This window comes from Macaca fascicularis, chromosome 13 (genome assembly GCF_037993035.2).
Source record: "Macaca fascicularis isolate 582-1 chromosome 13, T2T-MFA8v1.1".
In the NCBI taxonomy this organism is placed as follows: domain Eukaryota; kingdom Metazoa; phylum Chordata; class Mammalia; order Primates; family Cercopithecidae; genus Macaca; species Macaca fascicularis.
In genome coordinates this window covers 91507991-91520008 of record NC_088387.1, presented here as the reverse complement: position 1 = coordinate 91520008, position 12018 = coordinate 91507991, and positions in this window count along the sequence as shown.

The following is a 12018-nucleotide window of genomic DNA, read 5'->3' as shown; positions in this document are numbered from 1 at the left end:
TGGGACCTTGCTTGAGCTTGGGCAGATCTCAAGGCTGCATAACCTTTCTAAGCCTCAGTTTCCTCAGCTGGAAAGTAGAGATAACACCCAGCTCAGGGCCACTGTACAAAAGATAAAATAACGTAAATAAAACACATGATTCGTGGTAGGTGATCAAAAAATATCACTGCCTGCCCTTACCTTTTGGTAATTAATGTGGGCTCTGGGCTTATCGTCTTACATTTCAGATAGATTTTCTATAATTGAACTTTGGAGTGGATGTATTGTAGAGGTTAGTTTGAATCGTACATATGCAGTAGTCTCATTCTGACCATGAGGTGGAATAATTGATCCTTACAGAGTGGCCTGCAGTTGTTTTTCCAAACCAGCTCTCTTTGTCATCTCATCCAGATGTCCCTGTGAAGGGACAGCAAAGGAAGGTACCCAGATTCTCTGGTCCAACTGGATGGGAAGACACAGACTGGTGGCAGATGAATGACTTACCTATGCTTGCACAGTGAAGAGATGCAGATCTAGGGCTAGAACTCAGGTTTTCTTTCCTTTCTTTTTTTTTTTGAGATGGAGTCTCACTCTGTAGCCCAGGCTGGCATACAGTGGTGTGATCTTGGCTCACTGAAACCTCTGCCTCCTGGGTTCAAGCAATTCACCTGCCTCAGCTTCCCAAGTAACTGGGATTACAGGCGCCTGCCACCATGCCCAACTAATTTTTGTGTTTTCAGTGGAAGATGGGGTTTCACCATGTTGGCCAGACTGGTCTCAAACTCCTGACCTCAAGTGATCCGCTAGTCTTCACCTTCCAACATGCTGGGATTACAGGTGGGAGCCACCATGCCCAGCCCAGAACTCAGGTTTTCTGATTCTTGGACAGCTTGGTCTCCTGAGAAGCCTTTATCTGGACTTAGAAGAGCTGAACTGATAGAGGTAGGTGAAGTGGGGCTGAGCTCCCTAGCCCAGCCTGATTCTCAGTGCCAGACCACCCAGATGATGTCTAAACAGACATTTTCTAGATTTATTCTGGTCACAAGCTTCCCACAAGAGGAAGCTTGGCGCTGAAGTTCTGGCTGGTGACTTATTTCCTGTCCCCTTTATACCTCTGTGAAGGGTTCCAATTTATTCATTCAACAAGCATGTATGAGTTTCTTCTATAATAAGCAAAATAGTATGCATTTGTATTAGTCTGTTCTCATGCTGCTAAAAAAGACATACCCACCACTGGGTAATTTATAAAGGAAAGAGGTTTAATTGACTCACAGTTCAGCATGGCTAAGGCGGCCTCAGGAAACTTACAGCCCTGGCGGAAGGGGAAGCAAACACGTCCTTCACATGGCAGCAGCAAGGAGAAGTGCAGAGCAAAGTGGGGGGAAAACTCTTTATCAAACCCTCAGATCTTGTGAGAACTCATTCACTATCATGAGAACAGCATGGAGGTAACCACCCCCATGATTAAATTACCCCCTACCGGTCCCTCCCACAACACGTGGGGATTATGGAAACTACAATTCGAGATGAGATTTGGGTGGAGACACAGCCAAACCATATCAGCACTGAATACTTAGAATATGCCAGACTATGCATATATTTCTTATTTAATCAACAGTCTGAGTTAGATTATTGTTAGTATTATTTCCCCTGTTTTACTGAAGGGGAATAAAGACTCAGAGGGAAGTGATTTGCTAAAGTACACCATGTTGGATGGTGCTGTGTTAATTTGGTTAAGCTGGGGGCTATACTCCCAGAATTATCTTCCCTGTAAGGCTCCAGGTTATTGGAGCCACATAGAGTCAGCCAAATGGCAGCTGGTATGAGATCTGGAAGACAGAAGTGGAATAGAGGCCATTACTCTCTGAATGATTGTCATGGTTGCATATGGTGTGAAACAGATGCAAATGTGTCTGGCAGGTCCTAGCTTGTCCTCGCTCTTTTCTGCTTCCCATCTAGCTTGTCACCCTGACTTCTGGTGCTCCTGACTAGTAAAGTCTCCAGGCCCTCAACCAGAAGATTGACTGTGGACCTGCAGAGAAGGTAGCCAGATGAAGGCATCAGTTTTCCATAGACCTCTCCATGAACTTCCCCTTTGTTGTTTCACCCCAGGGGCTGGAGAAATGCAAAGGTGCAAGTCATGCTTTTGGTATACATTGTGACATGGGATCACCTCTGGAAGAAACTTTGGTTTTATAAAGACTCAAATATAAAGAGATTTTGACATCTTGGTAGCCAAAGTTCCAGGGCCAAGACCTTATACAGGCATGGTATCCCCATACCATAGGAAAAAAGCCCTCTGTAGAAGTCCAGCCCTCTGGACACTCAGTGTGGAAGTCTCCGGAACAGTAGGAAAATGGATTCCCCCAGGCCACGACTGGAAGATGGAAGTCAGGCACACAAAGTGCTGATGAGGCTGTTATGGAATCCTAAGAGTCACAGCCTAAGGCATATCCTGTAGCCCCCAGGTCAAGCAGGTGGGTACCAGGGGCTCCAGGTTCCTCCACAGTGCCCTGGGAAGAGACAAGTCACAGAGCTTGAAGACAGCAGCCAATGTCTCCTTAGAGCTAGAAGACTTCCAGGAACCAAGGGAAGAATCAATGCATCATTCCCTCGACTCAGGACTCAAGACCCAATTTAAGCCACTTTGAGCTCAGCATGGTGCAGAGTTTGCCATAAAGAAGTAGTTCAGCTACGTATTAAAGAGGCAGAATTCAAGACTTGAGCAAGTCAGTTAATCCTGCTGAGCTTCAGCTTCTTGATCTGCAAAATGAGGAGACGACACCCACTTCCCAGGGTGAATTATTGAAAATGGTCAATGTGGGCATGACTTGGAAGCCGTCTCCAAATGGAAGGGCTAAGAGCTGTTCCTTCATAAGTAGAGGGTGTCGGGAGATAGGATGAAGAACTAGCTGGGGAATCAGGACCCTTGGTGTTCCGTCTAGGCTCTGGCTCTTGCATCAGCATGACCTGGAGGCTCTGATCTTTGGAGGGAGGCAGAAGTCAGCACTAAAGGGTGTCGAATCTCTCAGTACTCTCCCAGGCCAGGTTCCCACACCCTAAATCTCACAAATCCCTCTTCTAGCAAGGTGGAGGGCGATGAGACATGAGAAGACATGCTTGAGACATGATGAGATGTGACCTCTCGTGTTTCCAGGAGTGGAAGGAGGGCTCCATTGTTGTGCTAAGGAAAGACAAGGCTGGGGACTTTCCTTCCCATGTAGCAAATACTTGGAATCCAGGAGCCCTTTGGTGTAGGGGTGCCTGTGGGACTCCTGTGGTCCTGCAGATCTTCCTCTTTGTTATGTTCTTATGTTTCGAGGTTGGCTTTTCCATCCTCCTCTCTTTCTTCTTTCTTTTCCCCCAACCACTATATCATGCACTACATCTTCTTTCGTATGTGTCTCTTAGTGTTCTCTTCTTCCTTCTCTTTGTCTTTTTCCTCCATCATCATTATTAGCAAAAATGAGAGCTGATGGTAAAAGTGGTGCCCAGGGAGGGCAGGTGACTCATCCAAGGCCACACAACAGCAACTCTTATTGAGCTCCTACTGTGTACCAGGCACCCTGTCCCTTGGGACTGTCATGCCACCCCTGGCTGAGAGAGTGTTTATTCCCACCCTGAACAGCCATGCGCAGAACTGTGAAGGCAGGATGAAGGGAGACTTCCAAAGGCCACCCAGGACGCTGACAGTAAATGCTCACAGAGAACTTCTAATCAGCGCCTTATAAACTAGAGAAGTTAGGCCTTTAGTGATGGAAAAGATAGGGGCAAAGGGTAAGATAGCTGAGGTGAAAAAAAAATATCATGAAAGCCATGGTTGGATCAGTGGACATGAACTCATTCCACAGTAGAGCCTGGAAAGGAAAGAGGGAGGGAAAATAAAAGGCTACTTTCCATGATCAATAATAAAATTGTAGAAGCCATTCTGCCATATGGTCAATGAGGCTCAAACTCTGAATGCCCCTAGAAAGCAGGTGTTGGCTGTTTCAGAAAGGAATGGTTCATTTTATTTGAGGTCCCTACGTCATTTGACAATCATCCCTTGGTATCATTCCAGAGAAATGTATGGTCCAACTAAATTTCATTCCTAGACACTGAAAAGTGGCACCTGGCAAAGAACATGCAAACAGCAGGAAGGTGGGGAGGGGCGGCTGATGATGTCTGTGACTCCCTAGGCTCGTGAAATGACCATGGGTGGCGTGCTGGCCCTCCCTGAACCTGTCATACACAACTCTCCATGGGGAACAGATTCCATGTCACTGTGCTTTTCAGAGGGTACGGGGATCACACTGAGAAGCACTTGGTCTCCCTCAGATGTGAATGTTCCATGGGGTTAGTCATTCCTACTGAGTGCTTGTGCAAAAGTATGCAGTTGATCACAGAAGCAGCTAATGGAGATCGATAACACTTCGCTTGAAATGAGAAGGCTGCACGGAGTACAGGCCTCATCTGACCTGACAGCTGTTGTGCTGGGTGTAGTTAGTTCAGGACATGAGGCTTCTCTTTGGGTAAAGCTTTTATTAGCAGTACTGGGAAGCTGATCAAGTAAAAGCATGTGATGCTGCTTGAACCATGAAGTTGTTCTTCATTAAATGTGTGGCTTTGGGTCAGAGTAGCGCCTGATCTACTGACCTGCCCCCAAACACTCTAGCGTAAGATGAGGGGTAGGGAATTGGAAGGAGAGCTAAATTTGCATAAACCTGCTAGATTTTATGGGAACTTTAAGTAAGGAGTCTTTAAAGCAATCATTAAACTCTCTAATGTCAGGATTGAGATTACCATCTCCACCTTCAGCAAAAGTCAGCCCTTCAACTCCTGAGCAAGGGGTACTCCAGAGAAGACAAAGTACTCACCACAAGTCAGGGAGAGGGGATGGCGGTTGAAGATCTGAGCCTCAGCTTGGTCAAGATAGCAATTCCTAACTATCAAGGAGAAACTGGCTAAATTCTTACTGTGTAGCAAGTGTCCTGACCTCGAGTAGAAGGATTATTAGAACTACCAGGCATCTGTTAAAAAACAGCAAGACTGTTCATGAGATTATAGAAGCTCTAGCTATCGAGAATGAAAGATTATTTGCTTGGAGGAAAAGTCTCCTACTTCTTGGAGCAGAAAGAGCTAGATCCGGCCTCGACCTTCTGGTCAACATCCCAGTGCCAGGGACCTGGTAGAGTTGGACTCCCAAAGATGGTGTTGAGGGGATGACCCTTTCATCTGTCCATGACTGGGCTGTGACTCCATGCCAGCAATGAAACAGACTCTTGGCCCAAAAGCAGGAGATCTCCATTTCATCAGTCAACTCTTTCATTAGCTGCCAGCTACTATCTCTATTCAGGGAATCCCACAAAAGGAGTCTCACCAACTGCTAAAGACACAAAGCCAGTGGCCAGATGTGTTTGAAGAGGCAGCTTTCCTGGACCTTTCTCATGGACTCAAGCTGCTCCTTCACCTTCCGCCGTCTCCACTGCTCCCATTCTGCACTCTGCTCGCCAACAACCCTCCCCAGTAGCTGCACAGGAGACTCCAAACTCCTGTCTGCTGTCCCCACGAGTGCTCTTCTCACACTAACCAGTGCTCCCTCCCTTCCTAGCTCCTTTCTCATTAGCGTAGCACTTGCTTTATCTCTGCTAGCAGGTTTTAAGGGTCTTATGAACAGGACCCCTAACTTGCACTTTTTTCTCCTGCAGAGCTCAGTACCATGCCCTGCACATAGTAGGAGCTTAAAAATAGCTTGTTGAATGAAAGATCTGAACAAAAGCATTCCCTAGCAGGGGCTGGTCCCTTAGTAAGTTGTGTCTGTCTCTTCCAGACAACTCCTTGGCCTACTAACACGACCACCAATAATTAGTGAGTTGATTGCTTGCATTTGTGTAGTGTTCCCCAGTGCCCAGCAAACCCTCTCACTTGGTCCTTACAACAACCCTTCTCATCTATATGTTAACCAAACACAGGGGTGACAACTCCCGCCTCCGCAGCAAGTGGACCAGGTGGGATGGCTCTGTGTCCTCCTGGATGACCAAATGGCCAGGGCCCATGTGGGTGTTCAGGAACCCAGGCCCAGTAGCTGCACACAGCGGTGGGAACTGTGAGACCAGGACTGTGTGCAATGAAACAAATAAAGCTTCCTCAGCTTGAGGGCTTTTCTGGTTCCCCGTAGGGAGACTGTTAAAAGCTCAGCTTCAAACTTTAGAGGACCTTTCAGCCCACATCTGGAGGCCATTTCACATCCAGCTCACATCTCCAGGAAAAGCAGCCTGCATTTCATCCTGCTCCACGTCCTCCCTTGACTGGTCTGGCCCGCATTCCCTGCCCCTCAGGGTCAGAATGAGAAGCAGGCACATTGACTTGAGTGAACTCATTTGCTCTCCTATCGCCTCTGCACCTGCTCCCTCCTGGGCTATGAATCCAGTCGTTTCCACAGCAAACAGTCATAAACAGCCGGAAGGGGACCAGGACTTCAGGTGCAGGAGGAGGAATGGGGAGTAGCTGCAAACACTTTGGCAAGGCCCACTTTCATACAGATGTTTTTCGCCATAAACCAGGGGGAACTGCAAAGCAAGGAGTGGGCCAGGTTACTAATGACAAAGCCTGCAAAGTGCATTAGGCCGAGGCTCAGACAGTGACTCAGAACTTCCTCAGAGTGCTGGGCTCCACCTCACACAAAATGGGGTAGGAGAGGGGCTGGAGGTTTCAGGGACATTGAGTGTGCAGATCAGGAAGTTTGTGCTGAGAAGACCCTACTTGTGCGAAGACATGGACACCCCAAATTCCCAAGTCCATGCTCTGTTGTGGCATCATAGTCCCCTTTCCTAAATTCTAACTAGCAGCATTCCTGAAATGTCTCTAGTTCACCTACCGTGTGCAGGCTTTGTGACTAAGACACAGTGTCTGCACTCGTTTCCAACCGTGTGGGTGATGGGTACATGCACAGCCAAAGATAAACAGGTCAGATTGTGTCTTGCACTGGGGCAGGGGTACAACATGCAGGGGAAGCACAAAGTGGAGCAGAATGGAGTCATTGGTCTCAGGGCTATGGGAAAGGTCCTTGGAGGAGGTGGCAGTGAGGTGACCCTTCATAGGTGGGTAGGATTTCGATAGGCCTGGAAGGGATAGCACAGTGCAGTACAGGGAACAGCATCTGCAAGGAAGGGGATGGAATGTGCCAGGCAAGCCATGTCCTGGGAATGGCAAAGAGCCTAGTGTCCTGGAGTGTGGCATGGTTTTGGCCATAAACAGGGAGGATGGTGCTGGAAGTGTATGTAAACCCAGACCAGAGAGGGCCCCAAATGGCAGGAATAAGGAAATTATTGAGAGTATTTTACATGTGAATTAGTCACCAACTTTTATTTAAAAAAGAGATATCGTAGACAAAGTTGGGTTCTTGCATCCTGTGAAAGTCTAAAAAGTCTGGCAATTTGGGGTCTCCATTCTCTTGCAGCTATACTTAGCTGTAGCTGGGCAGTGGCTGCTCCTAAGCAGGACAAGCATCCTCCAATCTGCCCCAGTCCTCACCACTCCCTGCGGTGGCCCTTTTATCAACTCGCCCTGGCCTGCATCCCTTTGGTCATCTGCCTGCCCTCCATGGAGTTTGTGGTCTCTGCTGTAGACCCTGAGGAGATGCCAGCGATGCCAATGGATGGTGGGAAATTCCCGCCTCATTGTGTTTAGGAAAATATTTTGAGCACACTGAGAAGTCTGTAACTTGGAGTCAGTAAGGCCAGTGAGGTGTTCTTGAGAGAGTCCTTGTAGAACATGAGATGCCCAGAAGGCGGAAGCAGGGAAAGCAAGGAAAGGGCAAATTGGGAAGAAATTCGTTAAGTGTGACTGGCTTTGATCACGGATTAGGTGAGGAGAGTGAAGAAGAGGGAGAAGAAGCTGAAGTGAACTCCAGGATTTCAAGATTAGGATTCAGAACAGAAGGTAGAGTCATTCGAGGAGGTAGATGTGCGAGGCAGTGCTGGGCTCCGGAAGGGGCTCTGGAAGGGGATGGTGGGTACTGCTCTGACGTATGCAGTTTGAGGTTCTGGCAGACTGGAGACTCAGATTTGTGATTCTCTGCAGAGATGACACTCATGGGGACAGGTGTGGTCAGAAGGGCCCTGTTAAGGGAGGAGGTGGAGTGGAGCCATGGTTCCTCACTGCTCCACTGGCAAGCTCAGCTCCACCCTGAGAAATTCATCACAGCTTGTGTTGTGAGGATCCCTCTCTGGAGCTGCTTCCTCCCCAAATCTGTATGTTGAAATCCTAGCATGGTATTCACTAATGTGATGGCATGCGGAGGTGGGAGGTGATTAGGTCACAAGGGTGGGGTGGAGCCTTCATGAATAGAATTAGTCCCCTCATAAAGGAGACACTAGCGAGACCTCTTACCCCTTCAGCCATGTGAGGACACAGTGAGGAGATGGCCACCTCTGAGCCAGGAAGTGGGTCCTCAGCCAACACTGAATCTCCCTGGATCTTGGATTTCCCAGACTCCAAAACCGTAAGAAGTAAATGTGTGTCATTTAAGCCAACCAGTCTGTGGCGTTTTTGTTGTAGCAGCCCAAACAGGCTACGACAATCTCCCTAAGCGCATTGCTTACCTGAAAAGATGTGTCCTTCAGGGGCACGGTGATGGCCACCACTGCTTCTCAGGCACAGAGGGGCAGAGGGCCAGGCTGGGCCTGAGTCACATGGAATAATTTTGTCTCTTGTTCCTCTGAAGCATTCCTGGAGGATGGGGTGGGGTGGGGCTGAGTCATTTGAGCCCCTCCAGCAGATGGTGGAGGGCAGTGAGTCACAGCTCTGGTTCTCAATCAGAAGCAGAGTAGAGGCCTGAAGAGAATGCATTGATGGCCAGGTCTGCGATGCCCAGCTTGCTGGTAACTGTCTCTTAAACAATGACAGTTGTGGCTGCCACTGTGGAAAGCTTCACTGTTGAGACTTTCCCATGTGTTTCCTCACTGGATCTCAGTTTCTAATTATACCTTCCTTTGTGTGGATATTTGATGGTCGCATCCACACTGGGCTCTGTGGGAGCAGGGACTGGCCCTAGTTTTGCTCATCGTCAGATCTTTGGCATCCAATCCATTTAAAATGGAAGACTGAATGAACACATTAATGAACGGCTCCATTTGGTGTGAAATTTTAATATAAACTATGTGTATGTATAACCTATTTATAAACATTTACATGCTATTTCATATATGGAAAAATAAGAATACAGCAGACATGAAAATTGAGCTTGCCACCTAGAAACAATGGCTGGGGATTCCTGGGTGATAGGAAAATATATTTTCACTTCATGTGTTCCTCTCTCCCCTCCATCATCTTACTTTTACAATCAGCAAAAAAGGTTTACAAAGTAGATTATACTAATCGCATTGTTCCACAACTCTCTTCTTCCACTGAACCCAATATGGTGGGTATCTTTGGTGTCTGTCAGGCTGGCCTTGATTTTGCATCCTTATGGGCTGCTGATCCATGTTCCAGCTCTCTTGGAGCCCACTCTCTGTTGGGTGGACTCCACACTTGGGTTTGGGGATGCTGGTTTGCCCCTCACCTCTTGGGTGCTGTATAAGTTTCTTGAGGAAACATGGCCTGCATTACAGCTGGCTGGGATCTGGCTCTTAGAAGCGGACGAGGTGGGGAAGTGGCAGAAGTGAGTGCTGTCCTGAGGACCCCAGACAGATGAAAGATGCAGTCCAGGCTGAGTAAGGGGAGAGGTCAGAGTCCAGTAGAGCCAGAAAGCTGTGGGGTGGTGTGCACTGTGTGCTGGATGATCCTGGTGGGCAGGCTGGGGCTTACATAAAGAGGGAGGACTCTGTCTAGCTAGGCCTCTTGGTCCCTGATGCCAATGATGGTTTTTTTCAGAGGCTCAACAAATCCAGAGCCAGCCTTTTCTGCCAATTTATCCTCCTGCAGACCCTAGACAGGATCCGGATCTCCCAGCTTTTGTCCAAGGAAGCTGCAGGCAGAAGACAGTGGACGTGCTTGAGAAACTTTGACTTGGGAGTCACAAGACTGTATCCAGTCTTGGCTCTACTAGTTACTCATGCAACCCCTCTGAGCCCTGTTAAATTGAACTAAATTTGGCCTGAGGCTGCCTTCCTACTTTGAGTTCCTACATAGCAAACTGCAACTTAACTTTGTATGTAAACAAACTGCAACTTAATGAAGAGTATATTCCTGTAAAAATATCTGTGTTTCAGCCAATTAGAGCAGCTGAACTTTAGCCAATCACAGACTACCAACTGATCAGATCATGTCCTTATTAAGGCAAATGCCCAGCTGTAATCAATCAAGTGTTTTCTGTGTGTCACTTCCTTTTTTCTATCTGTAAATACTGCCTGCTCACGTTGCTAAGTATAGCTCTCTGAACCTCTCTTGGTTCTGAGTACTGCCCAATTCGTGAATCATTATTTGTTCAAATACTCTGCTCAATTTATCTAATTTTTTTCTCTTACCAGCCCAAATTGACTTCCATTATATCAGGTTTTAGGATATATTCACTTAATAGCATGCAAAGTGGTTTCACATGATTATTTTAATTTTCCTTTCTATGTTTATTCCCCCTGTTTCTTTGTTATTTGTGTCTTCTTTTTCATTTCTCAATTTACTCTTTTCAAAGGATCACATTTTGGATTTATGTATTGGTCCTATGTTTCTCTGTTATTAATTACTTTGTTTTTATATTTTCCTTCCTGCTGTTTTTCTTTTTCTTTCTGAATTGAATCTTATTCGCCTGTTTTATATTTTTTTAACTGATATATCTGTCAAGGATTATTAATTTTCCTCTGAGCACTGCTTTATTTATATGCTTATTGGATTTAACATGTGTACTTTTTCTTTAATACACATAGTTAATTCTATTTGTTTCTATTTTCCCCTTTAACCTAAGAGTAATGAGTTTATTAATTTAGAAAGGAGTTTATTAATTTTCAGATGAAAGGAATGTTTTCAGGATATTGTTATTCATTTTTAATTTTATTACATTTATTGTGACTAGAGAACATCACCTATATTATTTATTGAGGTTCCCTTTGTGGCTTAATGTAAGGCTTTCATGAGTGCTTATCTTCACTTGGCATTGAAAAGGTGTGTTCTCTATTATTAAGGTACAGTACTTGCCCTATGATCTTACTAAGGTTGACTATAACTTGACCTGTTTCTTTTTGTTTGTTTTCTTGATCTGCCCTAGACCAAGACATAAATTTAAATCTCTTGTTATGGGTGTTTATCAATTTCTCCTGATTTTTTCCATCATTCTTACTGTATAAAATTTGCTACTGTGTTGACTGCATGTTCATAATTCTTACATCTGAGTTGTGGATTATAACCCTTGGCATTATAAAGTGTCTTTGTCTTGTATAGTGATTTCTGAATCCTCCCTTTCCTTACATTAACTTCGTGATTCTTGATTTTTTTCTTCCTGGCATTTACCGAGTGTAACGCTGTCCGTTCTTCCATTTCCAGCCTTCCTGAATCATTTGGTTTTAGGTGTGCCTTTTGTACGGTGCACAGAGTTGGGTTTTGCTCTATGAGTCTATCCGAAATCTTTTTAAGAGGTGAATTTAGCTCATTTACATTTATAGATATGACAAATACATTTGTTTAGGGTTTTGTCATATAATTTTTTTTTTTTTTTTTTTGAGACAGGGTCTCACTGTTGCCCAGGCTGGAGTGCAGTGGCCCAATCTCAGCTCACTACAGCTTCTGCCTCCCGAGTTCAAGCAATTCTCCTGCTTCAGCCTCCCAAGTAGCTGGGATTATAGGAGTGCCCCACCATGCCTAGCTAATTTTTGTATTTTATTTTTATGTTTATTTTTATTTTTTCCATAGAGACAGGGTTTCACTATGTTGGCCAGGCTGGTCTTGAACTCCTGGCCTCAAGTAAACTACCTGCCTCAGCCTCCCAAAGTGCTGGGATTATAGGTGTGAGCCACCACACCTAGCTTTGTCATATAATTTTATATCATGTTTCTTGTTTTTACTTTTAATTTTTACTTATCTTTTAGTTTTTTACCCTGTGGCTTTTATTATATTATTTATTCTTTCTTT